The 20,173-nt window shown below is 60.2% G+C and overlaps 1 long non-coding RNA gene across 1 annotated transcript in view; it reads right to left on the bottom strand.

Moving 5' to 3' along the window:
• Nucleotides 1-4,535: 4,535 nt before the first annotated feature.
• The window catches only part of LOC139001606 (uncharacterized), a 73,457-nt gene continuing 57,819 nt past the window's right edge, over nucleotides 4,536-20,173 (bottom strand). Inside the window, exons 2-4 of the long non-coding RNA XR_011470074.1 lie at nucleotides 5,699-5,857; nucleotides 5,438-5,524; nucleotides 4,536-4,753 (exon numbers count right to left, since the gene is read on the bottom strand). This is a non-coding gene — a long non-coding RNA (uncharacterized lncRNA). The remainder of the gene's footprint in view (nucleotides 4,754-5,437; nucleotides 5,525-5,698; nucleotides 5,858-20,173) is intronic.

The raw sequence follows: 20,173 nt of genomic DNA, 5'->3' as shown, positions 1-20,173 counted from the left end.
CTTCTCGTGGGTTTCAGGGGAGGCTCAGGCTGGCGGTGAGCGATGCTCACTCAGCACAGCGGTCGCCAACCGGTGGTCCGTGAGGTCCCAAAGGTTGGCGACCGCCGGCGTTTCCTTCAGAAAAGCCCAACAGAATTTCGTGTGGAGCATCCCCTCCCCATCTCCTGACATGTAAAGGTCAGACCACGGAGTTCATTGGGCCAGAGTCACAGAGTCCGGAGGAATCGGGAGTTACGCCTCGGGTAACGTTAGCAGCACTTTCTGCCTTTTTGCTCTTGGCTCTGTAATTCTCACACTGATCCATAACGAACTCCAAGCATAAAGGACTGACGTCAAGAGGAGAAAGCACTGTTTTAAACAAGCCACACAGGCCAGCCTTAGTGTGTGGCCTCCTCTCATCAGGATGGGCCAGATCTCCGCTCAGCACCGCGTGCGCGCACAGGGGGAGCGCGCAGTGCAGCCGGCGTCCAGGCGGGAATGAGGACCAGGAGGTGAAACGCCTGCAGCCGCCAGCTGCCCGCCCAGCGGCCTCCCAGGCAGGGGCTGTGCAGCTGCAGAACCAGGGGGGTTGCAGGTGTGGAGGGGTGGGGGGTTGACGGGGGGGCGGGGGGGGGGGACCAGGACTAAAGGGTCCAGGATGCCCTAGCTGGTTTGGCTCAGCGGATAGAGCATCAACCTGATAACTGAAGGGTCTCAGGTTCGATTCCAGTCAAGAGCACATGCCCGGATTGTGGGCTCCATCCCCAGTAGGGGGCGTGCAGGAGGCAGCCCATGGATGATTCTATCTCATCATTGATGTTTCTGTCTCCCCTCTCCCTTCCTCTCTGAAATCAATAAAAATATATATATTTTTAAAGGGTCCAGGATGAGGGGTCTTAGCAGGAGCTCTCTTGGCCGCCTCCCTCCCCCCTGCCCCCCCCCCAGAGATGGATTTCGGCGGTAAGTCTTTTCCGCCTCAGCTCTTCCTTTCGGTTCTCCGGCCCTTTGCACGGCCATCGAGAAGGTGCCCAGGCTCGGTCCCACCGGGAGCCCCGGGAGCTGCGGGACCCTGCAACCCCTCCGCTCGACCTCGGGCTTATTTTCTGGAAAGAGCAAAAGAGCATTATACGCTGATCTTTTTACTTTTATCTTTTAAAAAAAGATTTTTAAAATTGATTTTTAGAGAGAGAAAGGGAGTGATGGGCTGCCTCTTGCATGCCCCCCAAGCTGCCCCCCACTGGGAATCGAGCCGGCAACTTGAGCATGTGCCCTGACCGGGAATCTAAACCGCAACCGCTCAGTGCACGGGGTGGGGGAGGGGAGGACGGGGGGTGGGGGACGGGGGGACGGGGACTCAATCACTGAGCCACACCAGCCAGGAAGGGAAGGGAAGGGAAGGGAAATCAGCCAGGGTTGATTCTTTTTCTTTGAATCACAACTGCTGGGCAAATGGGATTTTACAGTCAAGAGCTGAGTGGGGTGACTTCAGCCAAATCTGGGCTGTTTGAGGATAAACATAAAATAAATTCAAAAGGCCCTGACTCACGAGAGGTATTGCACCATCTAGCTGCTCCAAGCAAAAGTGAAAGATCCGGATGGGATTCCTGGGTGCTGAGCTGTGCCTGGGGCCAGAGCCCACCCATTACCCACAAGGCCCCACAGCCCCCCACAAGCCAGTCCCCAGGAAAAGGCACCTAGAGGTCCTGGTGAGCGACCTCCAGGCCTGAAGGCCCCACCCTCCTGGGCAAACCCCGGGAAATTTCTATCAGTCACCGTGATCCACACACGGAGGGGCAGCAGCAGCTGCTCAGAAACCCCTCCCCTCCACACCCCTTCTCTGCCCTGGCTGCCTTGGTGGAGGGACAGGGCACCCGTGTCAGGGTGCAGGGGAGGGAGCCGCTCCTGGGGCCCCACCCCACCTGACTTGGGGTAACCGGTCCCTTAGGAACTGGGCTGGGAGTCAGCACAGCAGGCGGAGGAGGAGAGAGTCTCACAGCGCGTGTGTCTGAGCCTCAGGATGAATCAAAGGTGAAGTCACTGTGCTCCAAAGGGGGGTGTGCTCAGTGGTTGGGCAGGGGCCCATGGGGCGGGGGTCATAGTTCGGCTCTGGACGGGCACATGCCAGGTCGGGGGTGTGCGGGAGGCAGCCTATCAATGCTTCTCTCTCCCTCTCCTTTCCTCTCCAAAATCAATAAAAAACATTAACAAAATTAAAAAAGGAATCCTACCTTAGTGAGTGTGATGTTATGGACCCACAGGGGGCAGTCTGGGGGCAGGGTCTGATTCTGCCTGGAGCTGGAGGGGGAGACAGGGCTTGTGGAAGCTAAAGGGCGGGTGTGTGTGTGTGTGTGTGTGGCCCACGTGGCTGTCCACATGAGGGCAGGGGCGGGGGGTGGAGGGGAAGGGGGGACCCACGTGGCTGTCCACGTGCGCGCGGTGGGGGTGGGGGTCAGGTCGAACTTGGTCGCCCCTCTTCTGGGTCCCAGGGGCTCCCGGGCCGCGCTGGAGTCCCCCCACTTGGGAAGCTCAAGTTCAGCAGCAAAACACACACACACTATGAACACGCGGGTCACAGGCTCCCCTGAAAAACCCTAAATGCCCCCAAAATCACTGATGGGGGGGAGCACTGCCTGACTCACGGCCGCCTTAAAGGGGCGACACTTCCGGGGGCCCCAAACCCCATTCGGCTCCAAGGCTGGCCTCTGGTCTTGGTCCTAAACTTGCAACCCTGTTGGGCCTTCCTCCCTCCATCCCACCCACATCCCCTCCCGCTCGCCCTCCCTCTGGACAGTGGTTTCAGCCCTAAAATCCGCTCCAGCACCCACTCCTCCCATCCTAAGAAACCCCCCCCCCCTCCGGTCCATGCCCACCGCAACCCTCTCCAAGCGAACCCACCACCAACCACCACCGTCTGGCCTGCACCCTGCACTCGCCTCCAAGTGCCCTTTCAAACCAGAGGGCTTTACGTTGACGTCATTTCAAACTTACAGTAGGTGCAGGGATATGACCAGGAGCCCTGGAACCCTTCGCCCAGATGGCCAGTGGTGAACATCTTGCCACACTTGCTTTATCATTCTATTTAAATACTAGAGGCCCAGTGCATGAAATTCATGTGCGGGGGGAGGGGGCCTCAACCTGGCCCGCACCCTCTCCAATCCGGGACCCCTCAGGGGATGTCCGACTGCCTCTCACAACCCGGGACCGCTGGCTCCTAACCGCTTGCCTGCCTGCCTGATCGCCCCTAACCGCCCCTGCCCCGCCCCGCACCCGGGACCCAGGATTCCCTCCTCCGGCCGGTCGCAGGCACCCAGGACCCAGGCTGGCTTCCCCTGGGCTGGCCGCAGCCGCAGGGGACCGTGGAGCATGAGGCTTGTCCCTCTCCCAGGCCGCAGTCTGGCTGGTCCCCATTCCTCTCTCCCCAGTGTTGGGTGTCTGAGCCTATTTCCGCGTGACGGCATGAGGGCATGATGACCATTTGCATATTAGCTCTTTATTACATAGGATATATATGTGTGTGTATCTATGTGTATATTTGTATGTACGTATATATATGTATTTGCTTCCCAAACCATTTGCAAGTAAATTGCAGACTTCACAGCTCCTGATCTCTACATGCTTGGCTGTGTTTTGCTAAGACAAGGACATGCATGGCACAGTTAGCAAAAAAAACACACACAAAAACCCCACAAACAACCTCTCTTAAGGACGTCCAGGGACCTCGGCCGCCCGATGGGAGGGCTGCAGGTTCGTCCGGCTGGACCTTCCTGTCCGGGGTTTCTCCGTCTCTTTGTCTCTCTGCTCTGACTCCCCCCTTTCCCGGCTCCTCTCCGCCGCCCTCCAGAGGCCGGTCTCCCGGGCTTTGCCTCTGTCTCATTCCCAGCCTCTCCGTGCAGGAGGCCATGGACTCCCTGTGTCAGCCGTGGCCCTACTCAGCCCGCATGGACTCTCCACCCAGGGCCGCCTCCCCGCGTCCGCCCCAGGCCCCCGCGTCTCTAGGCGTCGCTCCCGGATCCCTGGCCGTCCTCCCACACATGACTGTACACCCGTCCTGTCGCACAGCTGCGGCCACGGTCCCTGCACTCTCACCTTTGATCCCACCCCAGCCAGACCCTTGCCCAGTGATTGGCCACACGCCCTGCTTCCTCCCTTCTGACTCATCCACCTCCTCCTCAGGGCTCCTCCTGGCTCAGACCTCCATCCCCGCCTGCCTGTGAGCTGGGCTTCCACCCGGAGCCCTTTGCCCATGTGGGGGCTCAGGGCAGGCCTTCCCCACATGAGCCACTGGGCATGTGAGTTATTTTGAGCTGAAGGCAACGGAGACCCTGTGGGTTCGGGTTCGGGGGGAACTTTCACCTCTCCCTCAGAGACTGTCCGTCGGGAGCCTTGCCCATCATCAGCGTGATCTCCAGGGGTAACGTCTTTTGACCTGTCTGTACGGCAGGGCAAACTTCTCCTTCCTGGCCATCTGCTCTTCTTATTGCCCGTTCTCTCCTCTGAAGCCCCCGGGTGACGCCCCGCTCAGGACACCCTCTCCCCCTCTCCCCCATCCTCTCTCGTGGATGCGGCGTGGGGACTCGGATTCTCGTGTGAGTGGGGCTCCCGTGCGCAGGCAGGGACTGGATTTGGCTATGTTCTCGTTAGCCCGTCTCAGGTGGGTGTCATTATGAGACGCTCGTCCCCTCCTGCCAGGAGAGCGATCTTTGATCAGGTCCGTGTCTTGACTGAAATCTGTCCCCATGGTCCTTCCGCTGGATTCAAAGAGGACCCTTGGTGCCTGAAAAAAGAAAATAGCCCTGACCGGTTTGGCTCAGTGGATAGAGCGTTGGTCTGTGGACTGAAAGGTCCCGGGTTCGATTCCGGTCAAGGGCATGTACCTTGGTTGCGGGCACATCCCCAGTAGGGAGTGTGCAGGAGGCAACTGATCGATGTTTCTCTCTCATCAATGTTTCTAGCTGTCTATCCCTCTCCCTTCCTCTCTGTAAAGAAATCAATAAAATATATATTTTTTTAAAAATAGATGTCAGGGGAGGAGGGAGCATGTTCTGAGAAAAAGGTTATACTTTTCATCAAATTTCTAAAACAGTGCGACCTCTCCCCCGCAAAAAGAAAAGAAGTGAGTGGCCTGCGGTGTTAAAAAAGTTCAAGTTCATGATGGGATCCAGGACCATGGACTTCTGGCTCAGATCTCTGACGCCTGCAGGCCCAGCTCAGCGATTCCTGGGCTCGCCGACCCGAGGCGCTGGGTAAACTCAGGCTCCTCGGCCCGGCCCCTGTGGATTCTGACCCAGAAGGTCTGCGTGATGGTGTCGGGGCGGGGAGTGGAGGGAGCCCCGGGACCTGCATTCAAGAAGCGGAGGTCCTGACGCAGACACGCCAGGCTGGGCTCACTGGGCCACGCTCTCCTCCCTCCAGACGCTGGCACACAGCACGGTTCCCTCTTTCTGGAATTTGCACCCACCTGGCGGTTGACAAACGCCTGTGGAATCTTCACTGTCCAATTCAAAGCCAGCACCTGGGGGAGTCTTCCCAGAAGGATGGATCCTTCCTGTGTCAGGGAGGTAAAGGCCGAGTTGCCATAACAAAGAGCCCCCGAAGCCATGGCCCCCCTGAGGCTGACGTTCCTCTCCCTCTCCCCTTCCTCTCCCTCTCCCCTTCCTCTCCCTCTCCCCATAACCGCCCGCCCGGTGAGTGGGCCAGTGAGGAGCCATCTCCATCTCACCCTTTCTCACTGTCATGCTCCAGGGCACTGCACCCCTCACCGTGGTGGAAACTAGGTCCCGCCTCATGTTTAACTGCAGATCATTCTCATGGCTGGGCACCTCCTGTTGGTCTTCATCACAGGAGGGGAGACGATCTGCCTCCATCAGGCTCAGTCCCACTGGAAAGACAGACAGTGGGCAAATAAGAGACCAGTGAATCTGAAGCGATACCTGTGGGGAGAGGCACACGATGCGGGGGGGGGGGGGGGGGGGGGGGGGGGGGAGGACACAGAGGAGGGCCTTCCCCCACCAGGAGCTGACTCGGAAGGAAGGAAGGAAGGAAGGAAGGAAGGAAGGAAGGAAGGAAGGAAGGAAGGGGCAGAGAGCAAGCGGGAAGAATTGGCTGGTGGCGGTAAGGCTGTGGGCAGGCGGGCAGGGGTCCCTGAGGGAATTTTTATGAAGCGGAGAGCAAGGCAGGAGAGCAGGGCAGGAGAGCAGGGCAGGCGGGTGGGCCACGTGGGTGGTTTGTTTGTTCGTAGGGAAGGGGCGGCACTCCTTAGCAATCTCTGGCTCATCTGTGAGGATGAGAAAGCAGGTCCGAGGCTGGGAAAGCCAAGAGGGGTTGAGAAAGGCATTTAAATAGAACAGCATTCCCCAGGCTGCCCCTGGTTTGAGGAACAGGTATGCCGCTGAAAGTGCAGATTTGATCCAGAGATGTAAGGATTCTTTCCGTTTCTGTTTTGGCTTGGTTTTATTGTTTTCAGGCGGAAGCGGGGAGAGAGAGAGAGAAACATCAATTCGTTGCCTGTCACATGTGTCCTGGCCAGGGACGGAGCCCACAACCTGGGCGTGTGCCCTGACTGGGAATGGAACCTGTGACCTTTTGGTGCCTGGAATGCCTCCAACCACTGGGCCACCCTGGCCAGGACGGGACATCTTATTCGAAGCCCGTGGTTTACACTGCGGACGAACAAGGGCCACAGGCCAACCTGACTCACTCGGGGAGGCCTGCGTCTTGCAAACCCAAGTGACCTAAGGTCACCACAAAGGCTGGTCTGAAACGCAAACCCGTAATTAAAAAGCAGTTTACAGTGGGTAGTCATGTCCTAGGCCAGGACCTTCCCTGACAAAGATCAGCTTCCACCTTTACTGGGCGGATTGTCTCTTTGCATCTAAGTAAGATGACATCCCTGTGGAATGTCAGGGTGACTTGCAACTTCCCTTTTTCCGGACCCCTCCGGGCACAACAAAGAACACAACCCCCCTCTCACCTCCCCCCTCCACGGTAGTTATCTTGTTAATTGTGGACTGTTAACTATCCCGCGCCCACCCACCTGTGTAAAAGAAGCATGTGTCTGTCACTTCATTTTTTATCCAATCCCAGAGGTTCCCCCCACCCTATGCCTTCTCCCTCCTCCCTAATCTATCACCAATGGATTTCATGTAACCCACCTGCGTACCCTCCTTTGAATGTAAGGCAGAAAACAAGGTGAAAACCCACCAATCTCTCCAGCGCTATCCCAATCCGCTGAGACTCTGCTTCCTGGCGATTGTCGACAGTCTGGCTCAAATAAACTCACAAAAATTCTTTACAGGTTTGAATGTTTTACTTCAGAGTCATGGGTACTTCTAAATGCTAGACTGATTTTATTTGCTCTTTTCTGGGCCAGCGGAGAGATTTCCGAAGAATTTAGGTCATCAGTAATGTTAACACAAGAAACATTCAAACCTGTGAAGAATTTTTGTGAGCCCTGGCCGGTTTGGCTCGGTGGATAGAGCGTCGGCCTGCGGATTGAAGGGTCCCGGGCTCGATTCCGGTCAAGGGTACATGCCTGGGTTTCGGGCTCGATCCCTAGTAGGGGGCATGCAGGAGGCAGCCAATCAATGATTCTTTCTCATCATTGATGTTTCCATCTCTTTCCCCCTCTCCCTTCCTCGCTGAAATCAATAAAAATATATTTTTTAAAAAGAAACCTGCAATATTTAAAACAGAAAACGAGAATTCTTGTGAGTTTATTTGAGCCAAACTGTGGACAATTACAGGGAAGCAGGCTCAGCGTATTGAGATAACGCTCCGGAGGTGCCTCACCTTGTTTTATATTTTACATTCAAAGGAGGAGACCTAAGTGGGTCACATGAAATCCGCTGGTGATAAATTAGGGAGGCGAGAGAAAGCAAATGGTGGTTGGGAGGGCGGGGGGCGGGGGTGAAGAATCGCTGGGAGTGGATGAAAAGTAAAGTGATAGACACACACTTCTACTCAGGTGGGTGCAGGATAGTTCACAGCCAACAATGAACAAGATAACAATAACAGTGAAGGAATTTGTGGTATCTGTCCTGGTGCCCAGGGCATTTGGTTGTCCCGGGAGGGGTGGGGGGAGGGAAGGGAAGTCACCAGTTCCTCTGACATTTCAAAGGAATGTTATCTTAGATGCAGAAAGATAATGGGCCAGGTAAGGTAAAGACTGACCTTGTCAGGGAAGATACCGGCCTAGGAGGTGACTACCCACCATCACTGCTTTTAGTTAAAGTTTAATTCCAGACCATCCCTTGTGGTGACTTTAGGCCTCTGAGTTTGCAAGACCCTGCCATGCAGGCCCCCCCTGAGCTTGTCAGGTCAGCCCGTGGCCCCTTCCGTCCACAATTCTTAGGTAGGACTCTTGAATCTCACCGGAGGCCAGGAGGAATGTCCCAGTCACCGAGTTAGTTATTTTATCCTGGAGAAAACTCCAGGGCCGGCCACCGTTTGCCAGCACGACTCTAAGTCAATTCAGAGATCTCCCGCGGCTCCCCACCCAGGGACCTCGCGCACCGAGTCTCTCCTCCGGCCAGCGAGAATGAATTATCCACCGGAAGGTGGATGTCACCCTCCCTGGCGTCTATTTAATTTTTTCTTTTTCCTCCTAACTTGGAGCTTCTAGAAGAGAGTAAGCCCAACCTCCCACTCACCCTGCCCGGCTCTTTAAAAGAGGTCACTGGGGAGAAACGGCCACGTCGCAAAACTTGTGAAATGAAGCAAACTGCACATAAATGAAAAATTAAACAAACAAACACTAGAGGAAGGGAGGTGCATAAAGGCGATGCTTTGAAATGTAAATATTCTTCTCAGTAAAACAATAACTTGGACCTGGTTTAAAAGAGAAAAAAAAATCGAGGCAGAGTCAGGGCACAAAAATTAAGACTTTTTCCCTACAGACCCCAAACCATTCATGCTGGGGGGTGGCGGGGGTGGGGGGTGGGCGGGGTGCGTTAGTGCTCCTGCAGGAGCGTGGAGTGCGGCTCTGTCAGCAGATCCCAAACCCTGAATCCTGGGGATTTATCCCAAGGAAATAATTTGAATGAAAAAAAATAAATAAATAAGTTGTATGAACACAATGCTTATTGCCTCATAAGCATCTGCCCTGTGACCCTCGGACCCAGACTGGCAGTGCGTCCAGCCCCCCTGCCGGTGCCAGCTGCCATTTGGCCCCAAGCAACCTCGTTACACGCTCCTGCCCGCACCTGCTGTCCCCATCTCAGTCCCTGTCACCTGTCCCCCAGGAGCCCTCCCTCCCCTTCCCTCCCCCTCCCTCCTCCTCCCTCCACCCCCCCCCCCCCCCCCCTTACTGGGCTTCAGGCAGTTCTGCTTTCCCACCAGACAGAATGGGCGCAATCCTGGCCCTGCGTGACCACAAGCCCTTCCCTTCTCTGAGCCTCAGTTTCCTCATCTGTGAGATGGGGCGATAGCAGACCTGCCACTTAGGCTGTGGTTCTGACGTAAAGTGAGACAGCTCACCGTGCAGTGCTCACGTCACGCCCATCACAAGGGCAGCTCTCAGCGGGGCGCTGTCATTAGCATGGTGACCACAGCCATCTCACGGGTTCCCGCCCTGACCTGGCCCCCTCACTAGCCCTCCAGTGGCCCCCGCTCCAGCCTCTCCCAGCCCACATCTCAGCGTGCTGCCACCACATGTCTGGGCCTGGTCCCTCCCCTCAACTCTCCATGGCTCACAACCACCTACAGACGAAGCCAGAACTGTCCCAGCATGTTCCAGGCTGGTCACTCCTCCGCCCGCAGCCCGCACCCCACCCGCCCCGGCTTCCTTCTGCCTCTCCCCACTCTGGTCACACCCTGTCCATCTGCTCTGTCCTTCCCCACCCTCTGTGATGGGCCCACCACTGGGCGGACACTGTTTCCCAGCCCCCCAGCATCCCAGCCCCACAGCATCCTATCCCCCCAGCCCCCCAGCATCCCAGCCCCCCAGCATCATATCCCCCAGCATCCCAGCCCCCCAGTCTCCCAGCATCCCAGCCCCCCAGCATCCAAGCATCCCAGCCCCCCAGCATCCCAGCATCCCAGCATCCCAGCCCCCCAGCCCCCAGCATCCCAGCATCCCAGCATCCCAGCATCCCAGCCCCCCAGCATCCCAGCATCCCAGCCCCCAGCATCCCAGCCCCCAGAATCCTAACCCCCCAGCATCCCAGCCCTCCAGCTCCCCAGCCCCCCAGCATCCTAGCATCCCAGATCCCAGCATCCTAGCATCCCAGATCCCAGCATCCCAGCCCGGCTCAGTCATCCCTGCAGGAGCTGGACCTCCTGTATCCTCTCCAGGTGGTGTGGCTGCCCTGCCCTGAGCCCTGCACTTCAGGCCGGGGAGGCCGCCCCGCCCCCCGCCATGTGACCCTGCGCCCTTCTCACAGCAGATCCCCATTTTGTTCACCTCTGCACCCCCACCCACACCCCCATGCCCCCAGCCACCCCCCTCAAGCCCTCAGTGTTTGGTGACTGCACTGCTAATAACTAACACTCTTCTGGGTTTCCATGTGCAACCCCCCCGCCCCCCACAGGCCAGAGCTTTCCCTGCGGATCGTGAAACGCTGAGGACAGAGACCTTCCGTCACAGGCGCCTGTGACATGTGTGGTCTGACCGGCATGTCACTGCTTTTCCTGATCATGAGAGGAGCACAGAGTGCAGATGTCTGTCCTTCTTGTCCCCAGGCAGCCAGAGAGCAGCGCCCCTCGGGGCGGGAGAACCGGTGCCCCCCACGGAGCGCGTGGGGCCCAGGCACCTTCTCGCTTTCTCTCCCGAAGGCACCTAAGTCTCAAGTCAATTCGCTCATCCTGTGGGGAGCAATGGCACAGGGAGCCCGGAACGGAAGGGGAGGTGCCTCCGACCACCGCTGAGGAATGCCAGGCAAGTGTCCACATCCCAGCAAGGCGTCCTGGCGGCGGGCGGGTGACTCAGCCCAGGCCGAGCCCACGGGCAGGCAGCGGACGGTGTCCCCCTCCCTCGGGGCCTGCGCCGCTGGCCGGGGTTGGACGTGGGCTGTGCAGCCGGTGGTGCGCGGGGCCTGCCCTCAGGACCGGCTCCGGGAATGCAGTCCCTCTTCTGCGCAGGAGCCCGGAGCTTGCCTCTAACTTGGCTCTTCTTCCTGGGCCTCAGACTCTCTCCAAACGCAGCCTCTTTCTAGTGGCGACACCTGGAAGGTCGTGTCCGGGGCAAGGACCTGGCGGCGCCCCCGAAAGGGAGCACCTGGCGCCGGAGCTGCAGGACGTTCCAGGGGCAGCCCCCGCCTCCCACCCGGCGGCCACGCTAATGGGCCTGAGATGGCCTGTCGGGGGTCAGAGGCCTCCCTCCCCCGCAGCCCTCCTCCCCCAGCCCCCATCCCAGCAGAGGGGCCCCTCCTGCCCACCTGTCGGGGTCACTGTTCCAAGACCACAGTCCAGCGTCACACGGGCCTGTGCACACTCCCCAGGTGTGGTTGGCAAACTCATGTTCACTCACTTGGTGGAGAGAAAATGAAGACTTCGCAGGGTTTCCTAAGAACCTGCACCCACCAGGGGCAGCGGTGCCCCCAGCTCAGAGGGGTCCCTGAGGCTCCCACCCACACAGTGAGCTGGTGCTGAGAGGCCTGAGGAGCAGGTGGGCGCAGCCCTCCCCGCCCGCAGCCCGCTCATCGCTCATCACAGCATCTCCTGGTCCCTGCTCCTGCTCAGTGCTCTTGGGCAAACTGATGAAGAGGCAGCTCTCCCAGCGTCCCCCTCCCCTCAGACATGAGGCAGGGGGTGGGGGCCAGAAGCTCGGGGAGGCAGGGGGGTGGGGGCTGGAGGCCCAAGAGGCAGGGGGTGGGGGCTGGAGGCTTAGGGAGGCAGGGGGTGGGGGCTGGAGGCTCAAGAGGCAGGGGGTGGGGGCTGGAGGCTCAGGAGGCAGGGGGTGGGGGCTGGAGGCTTAGGGAGGCAGGGGGTGGGGGCTGGAGGCTCAAGAGGCAGGGGGTGGGGGCTGGAGGCTTGGGGGAGGCATGGGTGGAGGCCGGAGGCTTAGGGAGGCAGGGGGTGGGGGCTGGAGGCTTGGGGAGGCAGGGGGTGGGGGCTGGAGGCTTAGGGAGGCAGGGGGTGGGGGCTGGAGGCTTGGGGAGGCAGGGGGTGGGGGGCTGGAGGTTAGGGAGGCAGGGGGTGGGGGCTGGAGGCTTAGGGAGGCAGGGGTGGGGGCTGGAGGCTTGGGGAGGCAGGGGGTGGGGGCTGGAGGCTTAGGGAGGCAGGGGGTGGGGGCTGGAGGCTTGGGGAGGCAGGGGGTGGGGGCTGGAGGCTTAGGGAGGCAGGGGGTGGGGGCCGGAGGCTCGGGGCTGCAGCTGGACAGACTGCCGGCTCCCACTCCCACTCGCTTCCTGGCCGTGAGCTCACGGGTGCACTTCCCTGGGCTTTGCTCTCGGCAGCTGCGGACCAGCAATGGTGGCAGCCCGCGCACAGGGCTGTGACCAGGAGACCGCTCCGCGTTGTCCAGCACCTGGAACCGTGCCTGGCCTGTCCCGATCCTCCCGGGGACGGTCAGCACCAGGTGGCGGTTCAGGGGAGGGGCCTCTGCGGGTTATAGCCACGGCCCCACCGGGTCTGAGGGTTACACACCCGCAGAGCCCAGCACAGAGCGGGGACCGCGTCCAGGTGAGACGCAGAAGGCGCAGGCGGGAGGGTCAGAGACGGCACCTCACGTGTCCCCAGTCACAGTTCAGATGAGCGGGGTGGGCGGCTCTCAGCCCGTCCACCTCAGAGCAGCTCCTCCTCAGGGTGAGCTGCAGAGCTCCCCCTCGAACCTGGGGATCCTTCCAGACACGGGGGGAGGTGGGGTCCCCCTCCATCTTCCCTCACTAAGTCATGCCAGTCACGACCGAAGGCTGCAGGTGAGAAAGGCTGACACGTAAGCTTGCATCCCCGCGGCCTGAGCCTGTGCCCCCGGGGCCCCCACAGAGGTCCCCACGCCAGGCCCTGACTTCTGGGCGCCCGGCGGTGCAGACACACAGGCCCCACCTCCCCACAGTGCGTGTCACTGAGAGAGCCAGCCAGGCTCCTGTGTTTCAGTTTCCCGTGTTTCAAAGCAAGATGAGGCCGCCTGCCATCTGGAGGCCGCGTGGGGGGTGGGGTGCCCATTGCCCCCCACAGTCCTGTGGGCTTGGCCACCATCACCCGAGGCCAGTGTCCCCCCTCCTGTGAAGGGAGATCAGGTGACATGATGTTCAAGATCGTGTCCGTCTCTAGAAATACCTCTGAGGCCCGGCCAGGCGTGGCTCAGTTGTTGTATGAACCAGGAGGTCATGGTTTGATTCCTGGTCAGGGCTCATGCCCAGGTTGCAGGCTCGATCCCCAGCAGGGGGCGTGCAGGAGGCAGCCGATTAGTGATTCTCTCTCATCACTGATGTTTCTATCTCTCTCTCCCTCTCCCTTCCTCTCTGAAAGCAATAAAAACATATTTAAAAAAATATTTTTTTAAGTGTTACAGTTCTTTGCTTTGTTACACGCCAGAGCCCAACATATTAAAACAACTCGCTGGGGCAGCAGGGAGCGAAATCATGTTTTGGGCGAGAGCACAGAGGGGGTTTGGGAAATCCTGTTGTTTCGGAGGGTCAGGCTGGCTCAGGAGAAGGGCCCGGCAGCTGTGGGAAAGGCTGCGGGGGCAGAGCAGCCCCAGGGAAATGAACCAGCGGCGTGGAGACTGTGTCATAAGGACACATGCCTCCGTGGTTAAGCACACAGAGCCTGCTGTCACTCGGGGGCCAGGCTGTTGCCCAAGACCATGACCTTAGCCACGAAGGCATTTCCTCCGTCACTGTAAACGGAGGCTTGGCCGCAGGTCCCAGGTGACTTGGGAGGAATAGACCCAGCCTTCCATTTCGAGCCTCGGGAGTCGGATGTTACAGCAGGTGGGCGGTTCGAGGCCCAGCCCGGGCCGGACGCCTCCCTCTCCTGTCACGTCCTGGAACCAGGACCGACCGGCCGCACGTTTTCCCCGGCGCCCACTCAGAAGAGTGTTATCTTAACCCTCGTCCCAGAATTATTGCAAAGGACACCCAGCCGGGGCTCGGGGATGCCCGAGAGGCACGTGCTTGCAGCTCGCTGACTGTCATGGCGATCGAACGCCGGTCGGCCGGGCGGACGCCTGCAGCTCACCACGGGCAGCCTCCGGGCCGGTGCGCCCGGCCGGCCGGCCTCTCCACGGCGTTTGTGAATGTTCCCCTGGGGCCTCCGGGAAATACAAGCCCAGGAAACCAGCACACGCCTCACTTGGGGCCCAACTTCCCATCGTCTGGGCTGAGTCCGGGAGGATGCTCTTCCCGGGGCCGCCCGCCCGCAGCGGGGACCGAGACCAGGCTGCTGCCGGGGGCTGCCATCGGGCGGGCGGGCCCCACTGCTGCCCTCTCTCTTGGCCGCGGCAGAAAGTATTTTGTCTTTTATTCCACACATTTTCCTCCCGCCCCGGCCAGGATTCAGAGCATTTTACAGCGAGAGGAGCGTTAGGGATATTCTGGTCGTTTCTCATTTTATTACAGACAGCGGGTCCTGGTACCACGCGTTCTGACTCAGAGCATCTTCAAAGGAATCAGTTGGGTACCGCCCGCCCGCAGCCCCGGCAGCAGTCTGGCCGCGGTCCCCGCTGCGGGTGGGCGGGCGGGCCCTGGAAGAGCATCCTCCCTCGCTGGTGGGACCGCGGCTGCTGCCGGGGGCTCAGGCCGGGCCCTCGGGATGGGCCTCAGGTCCGAGGAGGGCAGAGGAGGGAAGTCAACCATCGTCTAGAGCCGCCATGTGCTCGGGGATGTCCACACTGTGACCCACACCCCGGCCTCTGAATCAGGCCTGCCTTCCCCCACGGCCGTGGGGAACTCGGATTAGAAGTGTCCGCAGTTTCCCCGGGGGCAGGAGATCCAGGCTCCCAGCCCAGGTTGCGAGGCTCACCTTTTTTATTTTTATTTTTTATATTTGTATTGATTTCAGAGAGGAAGGGAGAGGGAGAGAGAGATAGAAACATCAATGATGAGAGAGAATCATGGATCGACTGCCTCCTGCACACCCCACACTGGGGGTGGAGCCTGCAACCTGGGCATGTGCCCTGACCAGGAATCGAACCAGTGACCTCCTGGTTCATAGGTCAACACTCAACCACTGAGCCACGCCGGCCGGGCAGGCTCACCTTCCTGTCACTGCCCTCGGCCGTGGTCGCAGACACTGTCGTGGGTAGACGGCCCGGGCGACGGCTTGCCGAGGGGGAGGTCTGGGCGGGTTTCTGAAAATGGAGGGGAGAGGTGTGAAGCCAGCTGCAGGCCCGGGGGTCAGAGCTAACTGGATGCCAACGCAGGAGCCGTGGCCCTGGCGTCCCGCGTGTCCCTGGCCCGCTGTCCTGTGCGAACCCAGGCCCGGTGATTGGTGGAGGTCTGGTGCCTGACTGGCATCTCGCAGCCCTCCTGCCTCCTGCCAGCGCGCCATGCTGGGTCCTACACAGGGCAGCTGCTCCCACGAGGGCATGTGACCTCTGGGCCCCTGGTGATCGGACCCGGGACACAGGGCACAGAGGTGACCACAGGGCATCCCACCCCCGTCTCCCCCCTCACCAGCCCCGTCAGCCGGGACAGTTCACGAGCCCACGCCTGCCTCCGTTTCCCCCGCTGTGAAAGGAAGGGCCCTCGGAGGGCTGTGTGAGGAGGGACGGAGTCAGTCCCCACACCAGGGCTCAGACGGTGCCGGTGGGCAGTGGGCGCCGGAGTGGGGGCTGCCCTGATGTCTGCACACGCCCGTCCCATCGCAGCCCGGGCAGCGCTCCCCTGCGGGGACCCCGCCAGGGCCTGGCCGGCCGGGGACACGCCGCGGTGAGTCAGCCGAGCCACTCTGACGGCTCTGACGAAGAACATTCTTCCCTGTGTCCGGCCAAGTCCACCTCCCACAACTCCCACTCACACCCGCTCTGCCAGGAGGCAAATGTCAAAAAAACAGTCTTGAAAGAAGAGACACGGAACGTAAATAATGATGGCAGAGCCGGGCTGAGGAGTGACGGCCCCTCGCGGCAGCCAGGCCATGGCCCCTCGCCCGCCGCCCTGCAGACCGGGCTCCACTACAGACCTTGGGTTCAACTTGCAGCCCGCGGAACTCTCCACGCCTCGCTGCTTCCTTTAGAAAAGCATCGAACAGCCGGCGGCGGGGCTCAGGGGTGGAGCCCCGACCTCTGAACCAGGAGGTCACCGTTCAGTTCCCGTCAGGACACCTGCCCGGGTTGCAGGCTCGATCCCCAGTGTGGGGCCTGCGGAGGCAGCCGATCCATGATGCTCTCTCATCATTGATGTTTCTGTCTCTCTCTCTCTCTCTCCCCCCCTTCTTCTCTGAAATCAATAAAAATATATTTTTAAAAAAGAAAAGCAGAAGACAGTTCCCTTCTCCGCCCTTTGCAGACCGTAGTGCGCTGCCGGGCCATGTGAGACGGAGGCAAAAGCCACCGCGTGTGCAAAGAGCGGGTCACCGGGGCCCAGAACTGTGACCTCGCCCCGCTCACTCCGCGCCCTCCACCCTGTAATCACGGTGCCCGCAGGGAGGGCGCCCGCGAGGCTGCAGCCGGGGGACCTCCCGGTGACAGAGCCTCCCTGGCGCCGGGCACGGAGTCAGGGCCCACAGGCCCCTTCCCTGCCTCCGTGGCATGTCTGTGTCAGAGGCGCCCACGCGTGCCTGCAGACGGCGGGGACAGCTTAGCCCTCGCTGACCCCCGTTTCCTCGTTGCTAATGAGACGGCTCGGTTGCACAACCTCGCGAGTGTACCTAACACTCCCACGCTGTACCCTTCCCGGGATGATTAAGACGGCGAACCGGACGCGACGTGCCACTTGCCACAGTGGAAACGGGCGGGAGGGTGACTGTCCCGATGACCTAACAGGACCGGGCCGCCTCAGAATGACACCAGAGGCCGCCAAAGGTCACGGCCGACCTCCGGCCTGCGTGCTGTTTAGACAACGCTGGCCTTCGCTGGGAGGTTTACATAAAAAGCCATGGCAGGCGGGAGCAATGACAGGCAGGGGGACAGGTTACCCGTGCGTTGGCGACTCTCTATTTTTGTGCGTGTTTGCAATTTTTCATAATTAAAAAACTGGCGTGTATACACAGCACATTGAAGAGTTAGAAAGGACGATCTGACCATGTGGAGTGCAAGTCGGTTAAAACCCAGGACACGCATGTGGCTCTCTGGCTGCCTCGGGCGGGACAGGGGGAGTGGTCCACGCACCGGGCACGGTGAGCGCGTCAGGGCTGGCGGGGCAGCACCAGCCACGCCAGGCACAGACGTTCCTCGTCCAGAATCCCCAACAGAGAGAAGGGCCCATCTAATCTGCGGCAGCCGGGGCCTCCCCTCCCCATCTCTCAGGCTGAGCGTCTCTGCAGGCCCTGCCCCCCCAGCTCTCCCCAGCTCTCCCAGGACTGACTCCAGAGACCCTCATGCCTCTCAAGGTCAAGGGCAACCCCATCCCCACCCCCCCACCCCCACCCCGCCCCGCAAAAGGGCCCCGTGCACTCCCAGGCCCTCCCCAGGCCCTGCTGTTCCCGGGCACACGGAAGCTTTCTGCCACTCTGTCCTCTGTCCCCTCGGGCGAGTCCCCTCTCTCCCCAAAAGGACAATCCAACCCACCCCCCTCCACAGGCTAAAACCAAAGTGCCTTTCCTCCCTCCCTCCTGTAAGAAGCTCAGACTCTCGCCATTTCCCAGGGGGTGGGAATGGTCAGGATCAGCACTTCCCTGTGCCTCCACCAGGGCGGAGCCAAAGCAAACACACACCCAGGACCCCGGCTTTTCCTGAACCCTCAGTCACATTAGCTGATTGTCGCTGCTCAGAAGTCCACATGCTCATTCCATCCCTGACAGCAGGTGAGAGGCTGGGCTGGGGACAGGCGGCTGAATAAAAGGCTGCCTATAGTCGGAACTGGGGGGCAGCTAGGAAAACAATGAGGTGAAAATAAGGATTGGGCTGTGGGTGGCCAGGCCGTGTCCTCCAGGAACTTTCTGTGGTTTGGGACCTGAGGGCGGGGCCTTGGGGTGGGGGGCTGGTGAAGCTCAGGGGTCCCTGTACTTGGGGCAGCCAGGCCCCAGGGCGGAGCAGAGGGTCCGGGTGCCCAGGACGGCCTTCTGCACGCTGAGTCAGGGCCCTGTTGATCCAGGGGGAGGCCATGCCCTGGGTAAACTAGGAGTGGCTGACCAGGGAGGAGGCAGGAGGGAGGGCCAGGGCCTGTGCACAGGGAGGAGGGAGGAGGAAGGAGGGAGGAGGGAAGCGGTGAGTGAGCCAAAGGCTGCAGGGGTCGGAGGGCACGGAGGTCAGCGCCAGGCGGTCAGAGTCAAACAGGGTGGGGGTTGGGGGCCTGGGAGACAAGGCCACGCTGGCCAGGAGGCTGTTGGCCACTTCAGGGTTTGGGCTGGTGGCTTTCAATCCTGTCTCCAGTGTGGTGAAGCTGCGGATCCTGTGTTAGGGCTGCTTGGTATCAAACACCTCCTGGTGCCCCACCGAGAACCGTCATTCACAACACACTTACTTCCCCTTCCTCCCCCGCCCCCCACACCCCACCCCCCACCCCACACCCCTCACCCTGCTCCACCCAGGGCCATCGGAGGTCCTCCAGGCTCCGCCCCCCCTCCCCCCCCCTCCTCCCATCTCAGTGGTCGCCTCGTCATAGTCTCTCTTCCCTTGACCTGTTCCCCTTACTCCCCTTTTCCTGTCCCAGCTCCTCGCCTCCCTGGGACGGGGACAGTGCCTCCACCTGCCCCCAGCCTGTGCACCCCCAGCCTGTGCACCCCCAGCCTGTGCACCCCAGTTCACCCCATCTCCATGCAGCTGCCCTTTCCTGCCCACAGGCCCACACTGCCCACCAGCTCACGCTTCCTTGTCTCTGTTTTTTTTCTCAAGTGTTTGTGGGAGTAGGCAAGGACCCCACCTCAGGCCTCGGGGGGAACCCTCTTCATCCCGCTGGGTGCCCGGCAGCGGGAGTGTGACAGACACCAGCTGATAACTTAGTTTGTCCTTATTCCTGGGAAAGTCAGTGACACTCAAAGGAGCGCGTGCTCCCCGCACCCATCGGGGTGACAGTAGATGAGACCAGGAGGACCAGAGCAGGAGCCGAGGGCTGGCTGGGGTCCCTCCTCAGGTGTCCCCAACATCAGAGGCAGCAGCCCTGTGATTGGCCCTGTGCCTGTGCAGGGACCTGGGCCACGGGAACCACAGGACGGCTTGGGTGGCTCTGCATTTCCCATTCTCATAGAAAGGAGGTAAAAATTATGACATTGCTTTTCAAAAAAAATGTTTGTATTGATTTTTTCAGAGAGAGGAAGGGAGAGGGAGTGAGAGATAGAAACAGCAATGACGAGAGAGAATCATGGATTGGCTGCCTCCTGCCTGCCCCACACTGGGGATGGAGCCCACAACCCAGGCTTGTGTCCTTGACTGGGAATCAACCCGTGACTTCCCGGTTCACAGGTCAGTGCTCACCCACTGGGCCACGCTGCCAGGCGATGACATTGCTTTTGGAACATACCCGGACTTCTGCCGATGCTCCAACGCTCACCCCGATGAAAAATCCCTAACCGCTCACTGCCTCCTCCCTCCTCTTCCCCAGCCCAAGGCGAGGCTCTTAAAATCACAGCAAATGGAACGGACTCCATGTCCAGTTGCTTCGAAAACAGCTCGAGTGGCCCAGTCACTGTCCAAACAAGGGAAGGGCTGGGTGAATCAGCCTCTGATGTCATCATCTTCGCTAAGGTCATCGCAGCTGACGCCCCACAGCTCCCGGCCCCCACATTTAATTCCTTCTTTCTGGATATTCCATCCTTTCGGGTCATAAAAGAGAGGATGATGTAATGCCGGGCACACGCCAAAGGTGCCTTTTCCAGAAGCGACAGCAAACACGGCCGAGGCCTCCGCCCGCTTCACCCGGGCGAACGTTCAGCCGCCTGTCATCGCCTCGGCCTTCACCTGCGATGCTGGTTCACACACGGGCTCGTGGCGGCTTTGATCCCCGACCTTCAAACACCACGGTCGGAGCCCACACCGGGCGGAGGCGCTGGGGCCTCCATCTCGGGAGACAGTTCCCCCCACCGGGGTCCCCCCGGGGCGCTGACCTCCCAGGGCCGCGGGTAAACCCCCTGCTGCAGTTTTAACCCATCCCCTCTCCGGTCTCGGTCTCCGCGGGCATGCTTAACAGCACATCACGATTCTCTCTGAACGACGCGCTCT

The sequence above is a fragment of the Myotis yumanensis genome, unplaced genomic scaffold (genome assembly GCF_028538775.1).
Source record: "Myotis yumanensis isolate MYYU_CA2020_CCGP unplaced genomic scaffold, mMyoYum1.0.hap1 SCAF_2, whole genome shotgun sequence".
NCBI classification, from domain to species: Eukaryota; Metazoa; Chordata; class Mammalia; order Chiroptera; family Vespertilionidae; genus Myotis; species Myotis yumanensis.
Note: the sequence above shows the minus strand (reverse complement) of the source record. Positions and strands in the feature narration are given on the sequence as shown.